Raw genomic sequence first — 11,452 nt, forward strand, 5'->3', positions numbered from 1 at the left:
GAAGCCTGCACACCTAGAGCCTGTGCTCCCCAACAAGAGAAGCCTGTGCACCACAATGAAGAGTAGCCCCCACTTGCCACAACTAGAGAATGCCTGTGTGCACCAGCAAAGATCCAGCACAACCAAAATAAATAAATGAATAAGAATGAATGAGAAATAGTTCTGGAACATTCCATCCCAATGGAAAGGGAAACATGCATTGGTTGCTTTTGATTTGCCATCGTCTCCCCCTGATCCATTCTCTTCCTCTCTCTGCCTTGCTCCACAATTCAAGGATTGTTCTCTATTAGCTGCATCTCTGGGGTTGTCTGGCTCTGTGGATTCTGATTGAGTTCAGCCAGTGGGAGGTGGCATTTTGGCCTGAAGCTCTGGCCATTTCTCTGTGATGGTAACTCTGTCCTGCAAGCTTCCAGTGCTCACAGGGCTCCCATAACCAATCGTCAATTTCCTCACCTCCACCAGCTTCTGTGACTAGTCCCTTCATAAAGTTAGTTTCATGATTTCTTCTGAGTGTGCCTTCTGTTTTCTGTGCCAACCCTGACTGATTCAACAGGTAAATAAACTGTTGAAATAAAGGAAGGTAAGTGAAGGAATAGAGGCATACACACAAGTAGAGTGGTGTGATACAGAAGGGCAATTCAAGAGTGCCCAGAGAATGGGAATAAGTAAATGTTTCTTGGTCTGAACACTAAAGGTTAAGTAATAAGTGGGAGAAAGACCTGGAAGGGGCAATGTCTAGCATGGAGAGAAAACTAACTAGGATATATTCATGCAACTGTTAGCCGGTTGGAGCGCTAATATATGGAAGGAAGCAGAGGGAGATAATGTGGAAAGACAGACCAGGGTCAGGCAATATAAGGATGCTAAGCAATTCTGTTCATTACACACACACACACACACACACTCTCTCTCTCTCTCTCTCTCTGCCAAACACTGTTGTAGGTACTTGAGATTCATTACACAATAAATAGAACAACAATCCATGCTCTCAGGAGATCTAAAACAGGGCAGCAGTAGAGATGCAGAGGAGGGACAAATATTCAATACACAGAAAATTAAAAACGAAAACAATGCCCAGACAGTGCAGATAAGTCCTAAATAATTTTTTTTATTTTTAGTTTTGAAATAATTATGGATTCACAGGAGGTTCCAAAAAATGTATAGGATGTACCATGTACCCCTCAGTCAGCCTCCCCCAGTGTTTACATCTGATAATTATTATAGTGCAATATAAAAACCAAGGAGCTGTCATTAATATAATTCAGAGTCTTCACTTCTCATCAGTTATACACACTCGTGTGCATGTTTGTGTCTCTATGTAATTTTATCATATGTGTAACGTAGCCACACATATGAAACAAACTCAAAACATCATGCTACCTCCTGAGAGCCCCCTCCATCTGTCATCCCTAACTCCTGAAAACTACTAGCCTGTTCTTCACCTATAACTGTGGCATCTCATGAATGTTACATAAATGGAATCATGCGGTGTGGATCCTTTGGGGATTGAGTTTTTTTCATTCAGCATAATTTATTTACTTATAGCTCATCCAAATTGCGTGCATCAATATTCCATTCCTTTTTTTTTTTTTTTGCTCAGTAGTATTCCACGTCATGGATGTACCAGTGTTTGTTCAACCCACTGAACCCACTGAAAGACACATGGATAGTTTGCAGTTTGGGGTTATTATGAACAAAGCTGCTATGAACAGCTGTGTACAACCTAGACGCTTTTTGAGTGAACGAATTTGAGAGAATGGATACGCTGTGACCAGCTGGAGGGGATGAAGCCGAGCATTTTTAGTGAAAAATGAGCTCCAATGTACGTGCAGCCACCAAGCACTGCAAAAAGGGTTTATTTTGTTTCATCTATGTTCTTATACATATGTGTGTGTGTGCCTGTATATATATATATATGCTGCTACTGCTGCTAAGTCGCTTCAGTCGTGTCCGACTCTGTGCGACCCCATAGACGGCAGCCCACCAGGCTCCACCATCCCTGGGATTCTCCAGGCAAGAACACTGCAGTGGGTTGCCATTTCCTTCTCCAATGCATGAAAGGAAAAGGGAAAGTGAAGTCGTTCAGTCGTGTCTGACTAGTAGCGACCCCATGGACTGCAGTCTACCAGGCTCCTCTGTCCATGGGATTTTCTAGACAAGAGTACTGGAGTGGCTTGCCATTGCCTTCTCAGTATATATATATATATATATATACTTTGAAAGTGAAAGCCGCTCAGTTGTGTCCAACTCTTTGCGAACCCATGGACTATACAATCCATGGAATTCTCCAGGCCAGAATACTGGAGTAGGTAGCCTATCCCTTCTCCAGAAGATCTTCCCAATCCAGGGATCGAACCCAGGTCTCCTGCATTGGAGGCAGATTCTTTACCAACTAAGCTATCAGGGAAGCCCCCTATATATACTTTATTAATAATCAAATGGTATCTTTAAAATAAAACAATTTAAGATAAAAAAACTGTGAATTTAAAACTCTAAAGTAAAACTTGACAGCATCTTAATGTTGTCAAGACCCAACAGTGCTCAATAGAATAATTTTAAATATTTAAGTAAATTTTAAATGGTCTTTGTTGTGGTCTGGCACTTTTAAAATTCTGATGTTTTACAAATTCTGTTTCGTTAGTTGTTCAAGCTCCTGTTCTTTTCTTAACTATTTATTTAGTTAGTTGTGCTGCATCTTAGTTGCGGGAAGTGGGGTTTTAGTTGTGGCATGCAAATGAAGCGTGAGAATTCTTAATTGTAGGATGTGAGAATCTAGTTTCCTGACTAGGAATTGAACCCTGGGCCCCCTGCACTGGGAGCAGAGTCTTAGCCACTCAACCACCAGGGAAGTCCTTCAAGCTCCTCTTCTGTAGCTATTAATATGAAGCCCTATTGTATCAGTGCTCCCCAAAGAGTTTTAAAATAAGTTTTAATTTGAAGAAAAGAGCATTCTATACATAGAAATTTCAAAAATAAAAAGTGATGAAGGACACATTTCAGGATAACATGCATAATATTTTACATCACCTACTTCACAATAATTCCAAGATAGTTTCTTTTACTTTTCTTCTGTTTTTTTAAAAGGCTACTTTTTAATAAATTTACACATAACCCCAAAATATTCCCTAGTCTTTTTGCCTCCCAGCATCACACTTTTCTTCAACAGTCAAATAAGGATAATTCATCCTGGCAAGTCTGTCACCTCCTTTCAGATAAAAATCTGCCAATAACCCAAAGAGCATTCATAATGGCTCCCAGTCTATCTGTAAGATCCATGTATAATTTCTTTGCCCAATTTTAATATTTTAATTGTGTTGTCTTCTTCTTCCAAAAATTTACAGTTAGTACACAGGAAGAGTTCTTTTTTTTTTTTCATATAGAAAAAGTTAAATTTGTTCAGGTAACAAGTCAAGGGATTTATTGTTTTACTTATATGTTCCTGTTTGTACTTTATTATTTCATTTGTACTTGGGATTACTTTGGCAATTATGGATCAGAAGATGAGGCTGACATGTACTATTCAATCGATACAATGATTTATTCCTCCACAGATCATTAGCATATACATCTGTGCCTGCATGCTAGGTTGCCTCAGTCGTGTCCAACTCTTTGCGACCCCATGGACTGAAGCCTGCCAGGCTCCTCTGACCATGGGATTTTCCAGGTAAGAATACTGGAGTGGGTTGCCATGCTCTCCTCTGGGGGATCTTTCCAAACCAGGGATCGAACCTGTGTCTCCTGTGGCTCCTGCATTGCAAGCGGATTCTTAACCACTAAGTCATGGGGGAAGCCCAGAATAGGCTACAGCTGTCCCCAAATAGCATGATATTTTGCCCATCCCATTGCCATGGAGATCAAGAACCAAATTAAAACTTATTTGCCAGGGTCATAATAATGAAGTCAGAATTTAAAGAAAAACTTGCTTTTCAATTATGTATAATTTTGCTCATTTGCTCTGATGGTCTGCTGATCTCTACATGTTTTGTTGTTCAGTTGCTGAATCCTGTCTGACTCTTTGTGACACCATGGACTGCAGTACAGCAGGCTTCCTTGTCCTTCACCATCACCCAGGGTTTGCTCAAACTCATGTCCATTGAGTCAGTGATGCCATCCAACCATCTCGTCCTCTGTTGCCCTCTACACACTTTAATTTATCACTAATAAAGTCCCTCAAGCCAGGAACTCACATGAGTTTTGACATTCCATGAACCCAGATACAACACATAGTCTGGCAGTCTGCTTGGGTTGGCTCCTGGATGGAAGAACAGAGTGAAGTCTGGGATAATTCCCAAACATCTGGATCTGGTGACAGGGAGCCCATGGTAAGGCGAGCTTGAGAAGAAAAAGCTGGATTAGGAACAGTTGAGTCTGAAATCCCAGTGGGCTATACAATTCAAGAGGCAGCCAGTAGAAGGCTGGCTATGAGTGTTTGAGATTCCGGGTCACATCAGCCAAACAAAGTGGCCTGACATTTTCCACAAGAAGAAAATCCTGGGAAATATAAACATGTAAGGCCAGGACAGAGGGAGAGGGACAGGAAAAAGACCATGCAGGTTTCTAATGTTTGATAATGTGCCTGGTGCAGAGCCGGTACTCTGAAAATACTGCAAAAGAGATGAAGACAGAACTCTGCCATGGGGGCCTAGAGTGCGTTGGGTAGGCTCAGCCCATTCTTTTTGTTCAGTTGCTAAGTTGTGTCCGACTCTTTGTGACTCTATTGACTGTAGCACACCAGGCTCCTCTGTCTTCCACTGTCTCCTGGAGTTTGCTCAAATTCATGTCCATTGAGTCAGTGATACCATCAGCTCTTTGCATCAAGCATTAAAAGCTTCAGCTTTAGCATCAGTCCTTGCAATGAATATTCAGGGTTGATTTCCTTTAGGATTGACTGGTTTGATCTCCTTGCAGTCCTTGGGACTCTCAAGAGTCTTCTCCAGCACCGCAGTTGGAAAGCATCAATTCTTCAGCACTCATATCTGTACATGACTTTATGGTTCAACTCTCACATCCATACATGACTACTGGAAAAACCATAATTAAATCTATATGGTGCTGGTCTGTACAGATAAATTCTGATTTTATGATGAGGTTAAATGGGATGTACTTTCTTCACCTTTTATTCAAGGTTGATGTTTTTCATGAAAGATTTGGAAATCAGGATTCAGTGCCTACTTTTGCTGCCTGTGTAACATAAGCCTAAAATAATCATTTTGGTTTAGTCTGAATTTTTAAAAGAGGCTGTTGGTCAGCCTTCCAATTACATTGTGCTCTAAGGCTTGATTTGTATTAACTAATTTCATCTGTTCAGCAACTCGATATGGGTGATAAAGTAGCTGTAATATGTTATTTTACAGATTGACTCAAACTATGTTGAAGCTTGATGAGAATAAATAAATAAGAATCACAGAAACTAAGACCTGGGAGTACCAGTTGAAAATATTTCTTCCAATAATTTCTCATTTTTGGATGACACAGTGAAATCCAGAGCCCACAGTGGTGAGGATTCTGATGGTACCTAATTCCTTTTAATTTTTTAACACTTTTTTTTAAATGGCTAACTCTTATTTATTTATGTTTGGCTGTGCTGGGTCTTCGTTGCTAAGCAGGCTTTCTCTAGTTGTGGGGAGCAGGGACTACTTTCTTGTTATGAAGCATGGGCTCTAGGACAAGGGGACTTCAGCACTTGGGGCACTTGAGCTTAGTTGCTCTGTAGCATGTGGAATCTTCCTGGTCCAGGGATAGAACCTGTGTCCCCTGCATTTGAAGGCGGATTAACTACGCATGCCAGTTGGAGGGTTGGTGATCCTCACTAGTCTTAACCAGCTCTCTCCAACTGGACACAGCTGACTCCATGTCCCTGGAGAAAAACTTGGGCAAACATCTTACTGCTTAACCACTGGACCACCATGGAAGTCCCTGGAACCTGGTTCTTAAATTAGTGAACTTTATACTTCACCACTTGTCCTCTCTGTTAGTGAGCTAGTCAACATTTGTCCACAAAGAGGGCAAATTTTTAAAAAAGTATTGACACTCTACATCTAAACTGTTCCTTTTTAATGTGAATTATATCTTTATTACATGAATGACTGAATAAGGGAAGATAAAGAAGAAAGCAAAGGCGAGAGGAAGGAAGGAGAGAGGGAAGGAAAGAAATAGAGCTAGTGATTTTAATTATTACTATTGTTGCTGAACCAAGTTCATTTCTCCTGACATTCACACAAGCCAAAGCAGTCAAGTGAGAAGAGGGGAGAACAACTCCCAGATCAGCCCCCTTTTGGGGTGCAATGGGCTTGGGGTCCTTGGGGGATAAAGCATAAAGAAACAGGATGGTTTGAGGGGCGGGGAACCAGGGATCATGAGGAAAGGTGCTTGGGGAAAGGTGTGAAAATCGTTACTGTTCTGTGAAGGCCTCGGCACGTTCAAAAATGGAGACGCTTAGCAAGACCCGAGGGTGGAATTTTTGGCCCTCTGCCATCAAAAGGTCACCAACTGGACACTTACGCATGCCAGTTGGAGGGTTGGTGGTGCTAACTAGTCTTAACCAGCCCTCTCCAACTGGACACAGCTGACTCCAAGTCCCTGGGAAACAACTTGGGCAAACATCTTACTGCTTAGGCTGTGTGCTGCTTGGAGGATGTGCAAGTCTTAAAAAGACCTTGATTAGTGAAGGCAGGTGAAGTGTATTTAACTAATGATTACCCATGATTTCATTGTTGTTTAATCACTAAGTCATATCCAGCTCTTTGCAACCCCATGGACTGTAGCCCACCAGGTTCCTCTGTCCATGGAGTGGGTTGCCATTTCCTTCTCCAGAGGATCTTCCTGACCCAGGGATCTAACCCACATTGCTACATTGGCAGGCAGTTTGTTTACCACTGAGTCACCTGGGAAGCTCCATGGTTTCACTACAATCTACATAAATCATGTATTTGACTCTTTATGTTTTTGTCTTTTATTTTCTCTTAGGCATTCCCTTCTTGGGGTGTGTGGGATGTGTGTGTGTATGTGTGTGTTCTACCAGAGTAACACTCCCTCCCAAGCAGGAGTATGTTGCTTGACTCATGAGAGAATCCAAGCTGTGGGGAATGCGCTGACTTCACCCTTCTTCCTCGCCTTGTCCACCTTCCTGTGCAAGACAGTAAACCCCAGCTCATGCACAGGACCCACCCCTGCCAGGCTGCACGACTCCAGGGACCGCTGGCATTGTATTCTGGATATGGGCTCCACAGAGAAATCAGCACAGATGACACAGGCTTCTCGGCTTGCTCTCTGTCAAATAGGTACCCAAAGGGAAGCCCAGAAGTTGTCTGGCTGTGCCAAAGGCAGGGTGGGCCAGTCTAATCAGAGATGACATAGTAGCAGGTTCACTACAGGCACACATGGAAGATGCTCTGTCCAAGCCTGACCTGTTCAAGTCCATCTGTCTGACTCTTCCATTTCTCAGTGAATACCCTGTGCATCTTTTTGTTGTCCTTGATTAAGATTACCTTGCTTCTAGGTCTCCTTAGTTACCAAGCTTTGCATGCTGCGTGCTGAGTCGCTTCAGTAATGTCTGACTCTTTGCAACCCTGTGGACTGTAGACCGCCAGGCTCCTCTGTCCATGGGATTCTCCTGGCAAGAATACTGGAGTGGGTTGCCATGCCCTCCTCCAGGGGATCTTCCCAACCCCAGAAATCCAACCCACACCTCTTATGTTTCATGCCCTGGCAGGCAGGTTCTTTACCACTTGCGCCACCTGGGAAATTTACCAACCTACTAGTTATTAATATAATATTTTACACCCCACTTAAATCTTGAACATAGTGATGTCATAATTATGAAAGTAACCAGATTTGCATGAAGTGTTGCCTAATCTTAAGGACAAAATGACAGCTGTGAAAACAGATGAAATAATTAGAGGAAGAAACTGTTTGGAAGCTTTGGGATATTTTAAAAGTAATTAGTACTAGTTAGCAATAAAATTCTGTTCTCAGAAATTACACTTAAATGGGAAACATGGTGACTGCAGCCATGAAATTAAGACACTTGCTTCTTGGAAGAAAAGCTATGACCAACCTAGACAGCATACTAAAAAGCAGAGACATTACTTTGCCAACAAAGGCCCATCTAGTCAAAGCTATGGTTTTTCCAGTAGTCATGTATGGATGTGAGAGTTGGACCATAAAGAAGGCTGAGCACTGAAGAACTGATGCTTTTGAACTGTGGTGTTGGAGAAGACTCTTGAGAGTCCCTTAGATTGCAAGGAGATCAAACCAGTCAATCCTAAAGGAAATCAGTCCTGAATATTCATTGGAAAGACTGATGCTGAAATTGAAGCTCCAATACTTTTTGGCCATCCGATGCAACTCTGGAAAAGATTTTGATGCTGGGAAAGATTGAAGGTGGGAGGAGAAGGGGATGACAGAGGATGAGATGGTTGGATGGCATCATCAACTCGATGGACATGAGTTTGAGCAAGTTCCGGGAGCTGGTGATGGAAAGGGAAGCCTGACTTGCTGAAGTCCATGGGGTCGCAGAATTGGACACGACTGAGCAACTGAACTGAACTGAACTGATGGAATACAGAGGAAAAAAATATCTGCCACTGGAGAATGAGCCACCAGTCTTCCTAAACATTGGTTTCATTTTCAACAAAATGTGAGCTTGTTGGGACTTCCCTGGTGGTCGAGACTTCACTTTCAAATGCAGGGGGTGCCGGTTTGCTCCCTGGTCTGGGAGCTAAAATCCCACATGCCTTGAGGCCAAAACAACAACAAGAAAAAAAAAAACAACACAATGGAAAAAGCATGTAGAGTCCAGCCATAACTTCAAGTGAGTCCAAATTTGGACAACAGAAAAGTAACGAGAAAGGTTCTCAGTGTCAGAGTTGGCACTGATGCTGCACAATTTCCTATGATTGACTTTCCCAGAACTGGACTCTTGTCTTCCTGAGAAAAAGACCCCAAATGCTGCTTCTTCCTTTGGCCGTGTGATCACCTCTCAGAATAAAACACATCTGTTTGTAGGGGTGGTTTGCTGCTGCTGCTGCTAAGTCACTTCAGTTGTGTCCGACTCTGTGTGACCCCATAGACAGCAGCCCATCAGGCACCCCCCGCCCTCCCCCGCCCCGTGCCTGGGATTCTCCAGGCAAGAATACTGGAATGGGTTGCCATTTCCTTCTCCAATCCATGAAAGTGAAAAGTGAAAGTGAAGTCACTCAGTCATGTCCGACTCTTAGCGACCCCGTGGACTGCAGCCTACCAGGCTCCTCTGTCCATGGGATTTTCCAGGCAAGAGTACTGGAGTCCATAGGGTCACAAAGAGTTGGACATGACTGAAATGACCTAACACACACACAAGACAGCTAAATGAGATGTGAACAAGACTTCTGGTGTGTCTTATAATTCCCCATCCCCGTGTCCAAGCAGAGCAGAGATAAACTCCAGATTGCACATTGCTCAGACACAAGGATCAACTTCTAAGGGCCCCAAAAGGCAGGTGAATCAGTTTAGAACAGTCAGTGTGACCTGCTGGAAAGTACTGAACATCAATAAGTAGTGATCAGTAAGTCCAATCAATAAGCATCAATAAGTCGAATCCCTCCAACTTGGAAAAGGGACCCCAAAACAATCTTGAGATTTCAGTAGCCAGAGACCCAAACTACAGTAGCTGCTATGGTGACTCTCTAATTGTTTTTTTGAAGAATCATTGGCTGAATTTTTAGCTCAGCTAATCAATTAGTACATTGTAGTGAAATTACACTCTTTATATGCTAGATGTTATCATCTCATCTAGTTAAAACGTTTGCACATGTTTTTTAAAATGCCAAACACCCATGTAAATAATCTTCAGAATGTTTTTTAAATTAATTTTTATTGGAGTATAGTTGTTTTACAATGAGGTGTTAGTTTCTGCTGTACAGCAAGGAGAGTCAGTTACATGTGTACATATACCCACTGTTTTTTAGATTCTGTTCCCATATAGGTCATCACAGACTATGGAGCAGAGGCCCCCGTGCAATACAGTAGGTCCTTATTACTTATCTCAGAATGTTTTATCTAAGCATTTTCTTACTCTTTTTCATATTGTTCCTTACATTTCCAGCAAAGACATTTGTTTGACCTATATACGAAGAGGGGTGTGTGTGTGTGTGTGCGCTCACACGCACGTGTGCTCAGTCATGTCTGCCTCTTTGAAACATTAAGGACTGTAGCCTGCCAGGCTCCACTGTCCATGGAATTTTCCAGGCAAGAATACTGGAGTGGGTAGCCATTTCCTCCTCCAGGGGACTTTCTCAACCCAAGAATGGAACCAGCGTCTCCTGCATTGGCAGGCGGATTCTTTACCACTGAACCACCTGGGAAGCTCGTGTAAGAAGATATACAGAAAAAATTTCAAATTAAAAAAATATTTTAAGTCTTTAATGAGTCTTATCAAACATATCTGTGTATGCTTGTTTTGGCAACACAGATTCAAACACTGGAACAATACAGAGGCAGGGCCCCTGTACAAGGATGACACGCAAATGCATGAAGAATTCCATATTAAAAAAAAAATTGTGTAAAATAAAGTAGCTCAAGGTCACTGTTCCTGATCATGTAGACAGTCCGCCCTCTAGTGTTTCTTTCCAGACCCTACCACATTCTAAACCATACTCTTAATCTCACAATGTTAGGTTAATAGGATTAAGAGCTGTGTCATCAAATTAATAGAACAAGATTAAATCCCTGACACAGACAAACGTTAAATCAGAGGAAAGTGAAGGTCCTTACAGAAGCTGGTGGCAACCTCATTGGGGAGAGCCTGCAAAGTTAGTGGTAAATATGTTAAAATTTTATTTGGGAAATAGGGTCTAGATCCCTGGGAGAAGGGAATGGCTCCTGACTCCAGTATTCCTGCCTGGAGAATCCCTTGGGCAGAGGAACCTGGAGGGCTACAGTCCACGGGGTCACAAAGAGTCATACACAAATGAGCGACCAACACTGAACTGAAAGGGCCTTAACAGAAAGAGAAGAATTAGCTCAAATGATAATTCTAGATGTAAGATATGATAGCTTTGTAACTACTAGTACTTTAAAAAGACATTCCAAATGTAGATTAAATAATATAGGGTTGGTTTTTTATTCCAAAATAACAAATATATATATAAAATATAAATATCCTTTTTGGGAGGAGATAAGATCATCTAATTTATAGATATAACTGTGAAATCATATGTTTTTATTAGGAATGTTTACAACTAATTATATAAAAGGAAATTTATATCTAAGAAGAAAAAAATTTGTGTATGATTCATTTATCTGATGGGTTTTAAAAGATATATGAGAAAAATCTGAGGTGTTCTTGCTTTCATAAAAAAAAATAAGTAGTAAACCATCTAGGTTAAAAATTACTTATGACCTCAGAATTTTGGAGAAAAAACAATCCACTCTGACATAGCTAATTCTGTGTTTGGGGTTGTTTACTGTTGAC

The 11,452-nt window shown here is 41.7% G+C and overlaps 1 pseudogene; it reads left to right on the top strand.

Annotated features, from left to right (window-relative positions):
* Nucleotides 1–10,433: 10,433 nt before the first annotated feature.
* LOC129549936 (U6 spliceosomal RNA) lies at nt 10,434–10,529 on the top strand (annotated as a pseudogene).
* The last annotated feature ends 923 nt before the right edge of the window (nt 10,530–11,452 follow it).

The sequence above is a fragment of the Moschus berezovskii genome, chromosome 28 (assembly GCF_049115385.1).
Source record: "Moschus berezovskii isolate FMDL1 chromosome 28, NW_MosBer_1.0, whole genome shotgun sequence".
NCBI classification, from domain to species: Eukaryota; Metazoa; Chordata; class Mammalia; order Artiodactyla; family Moschidae; genus Moschus; species Moschus berezovskii.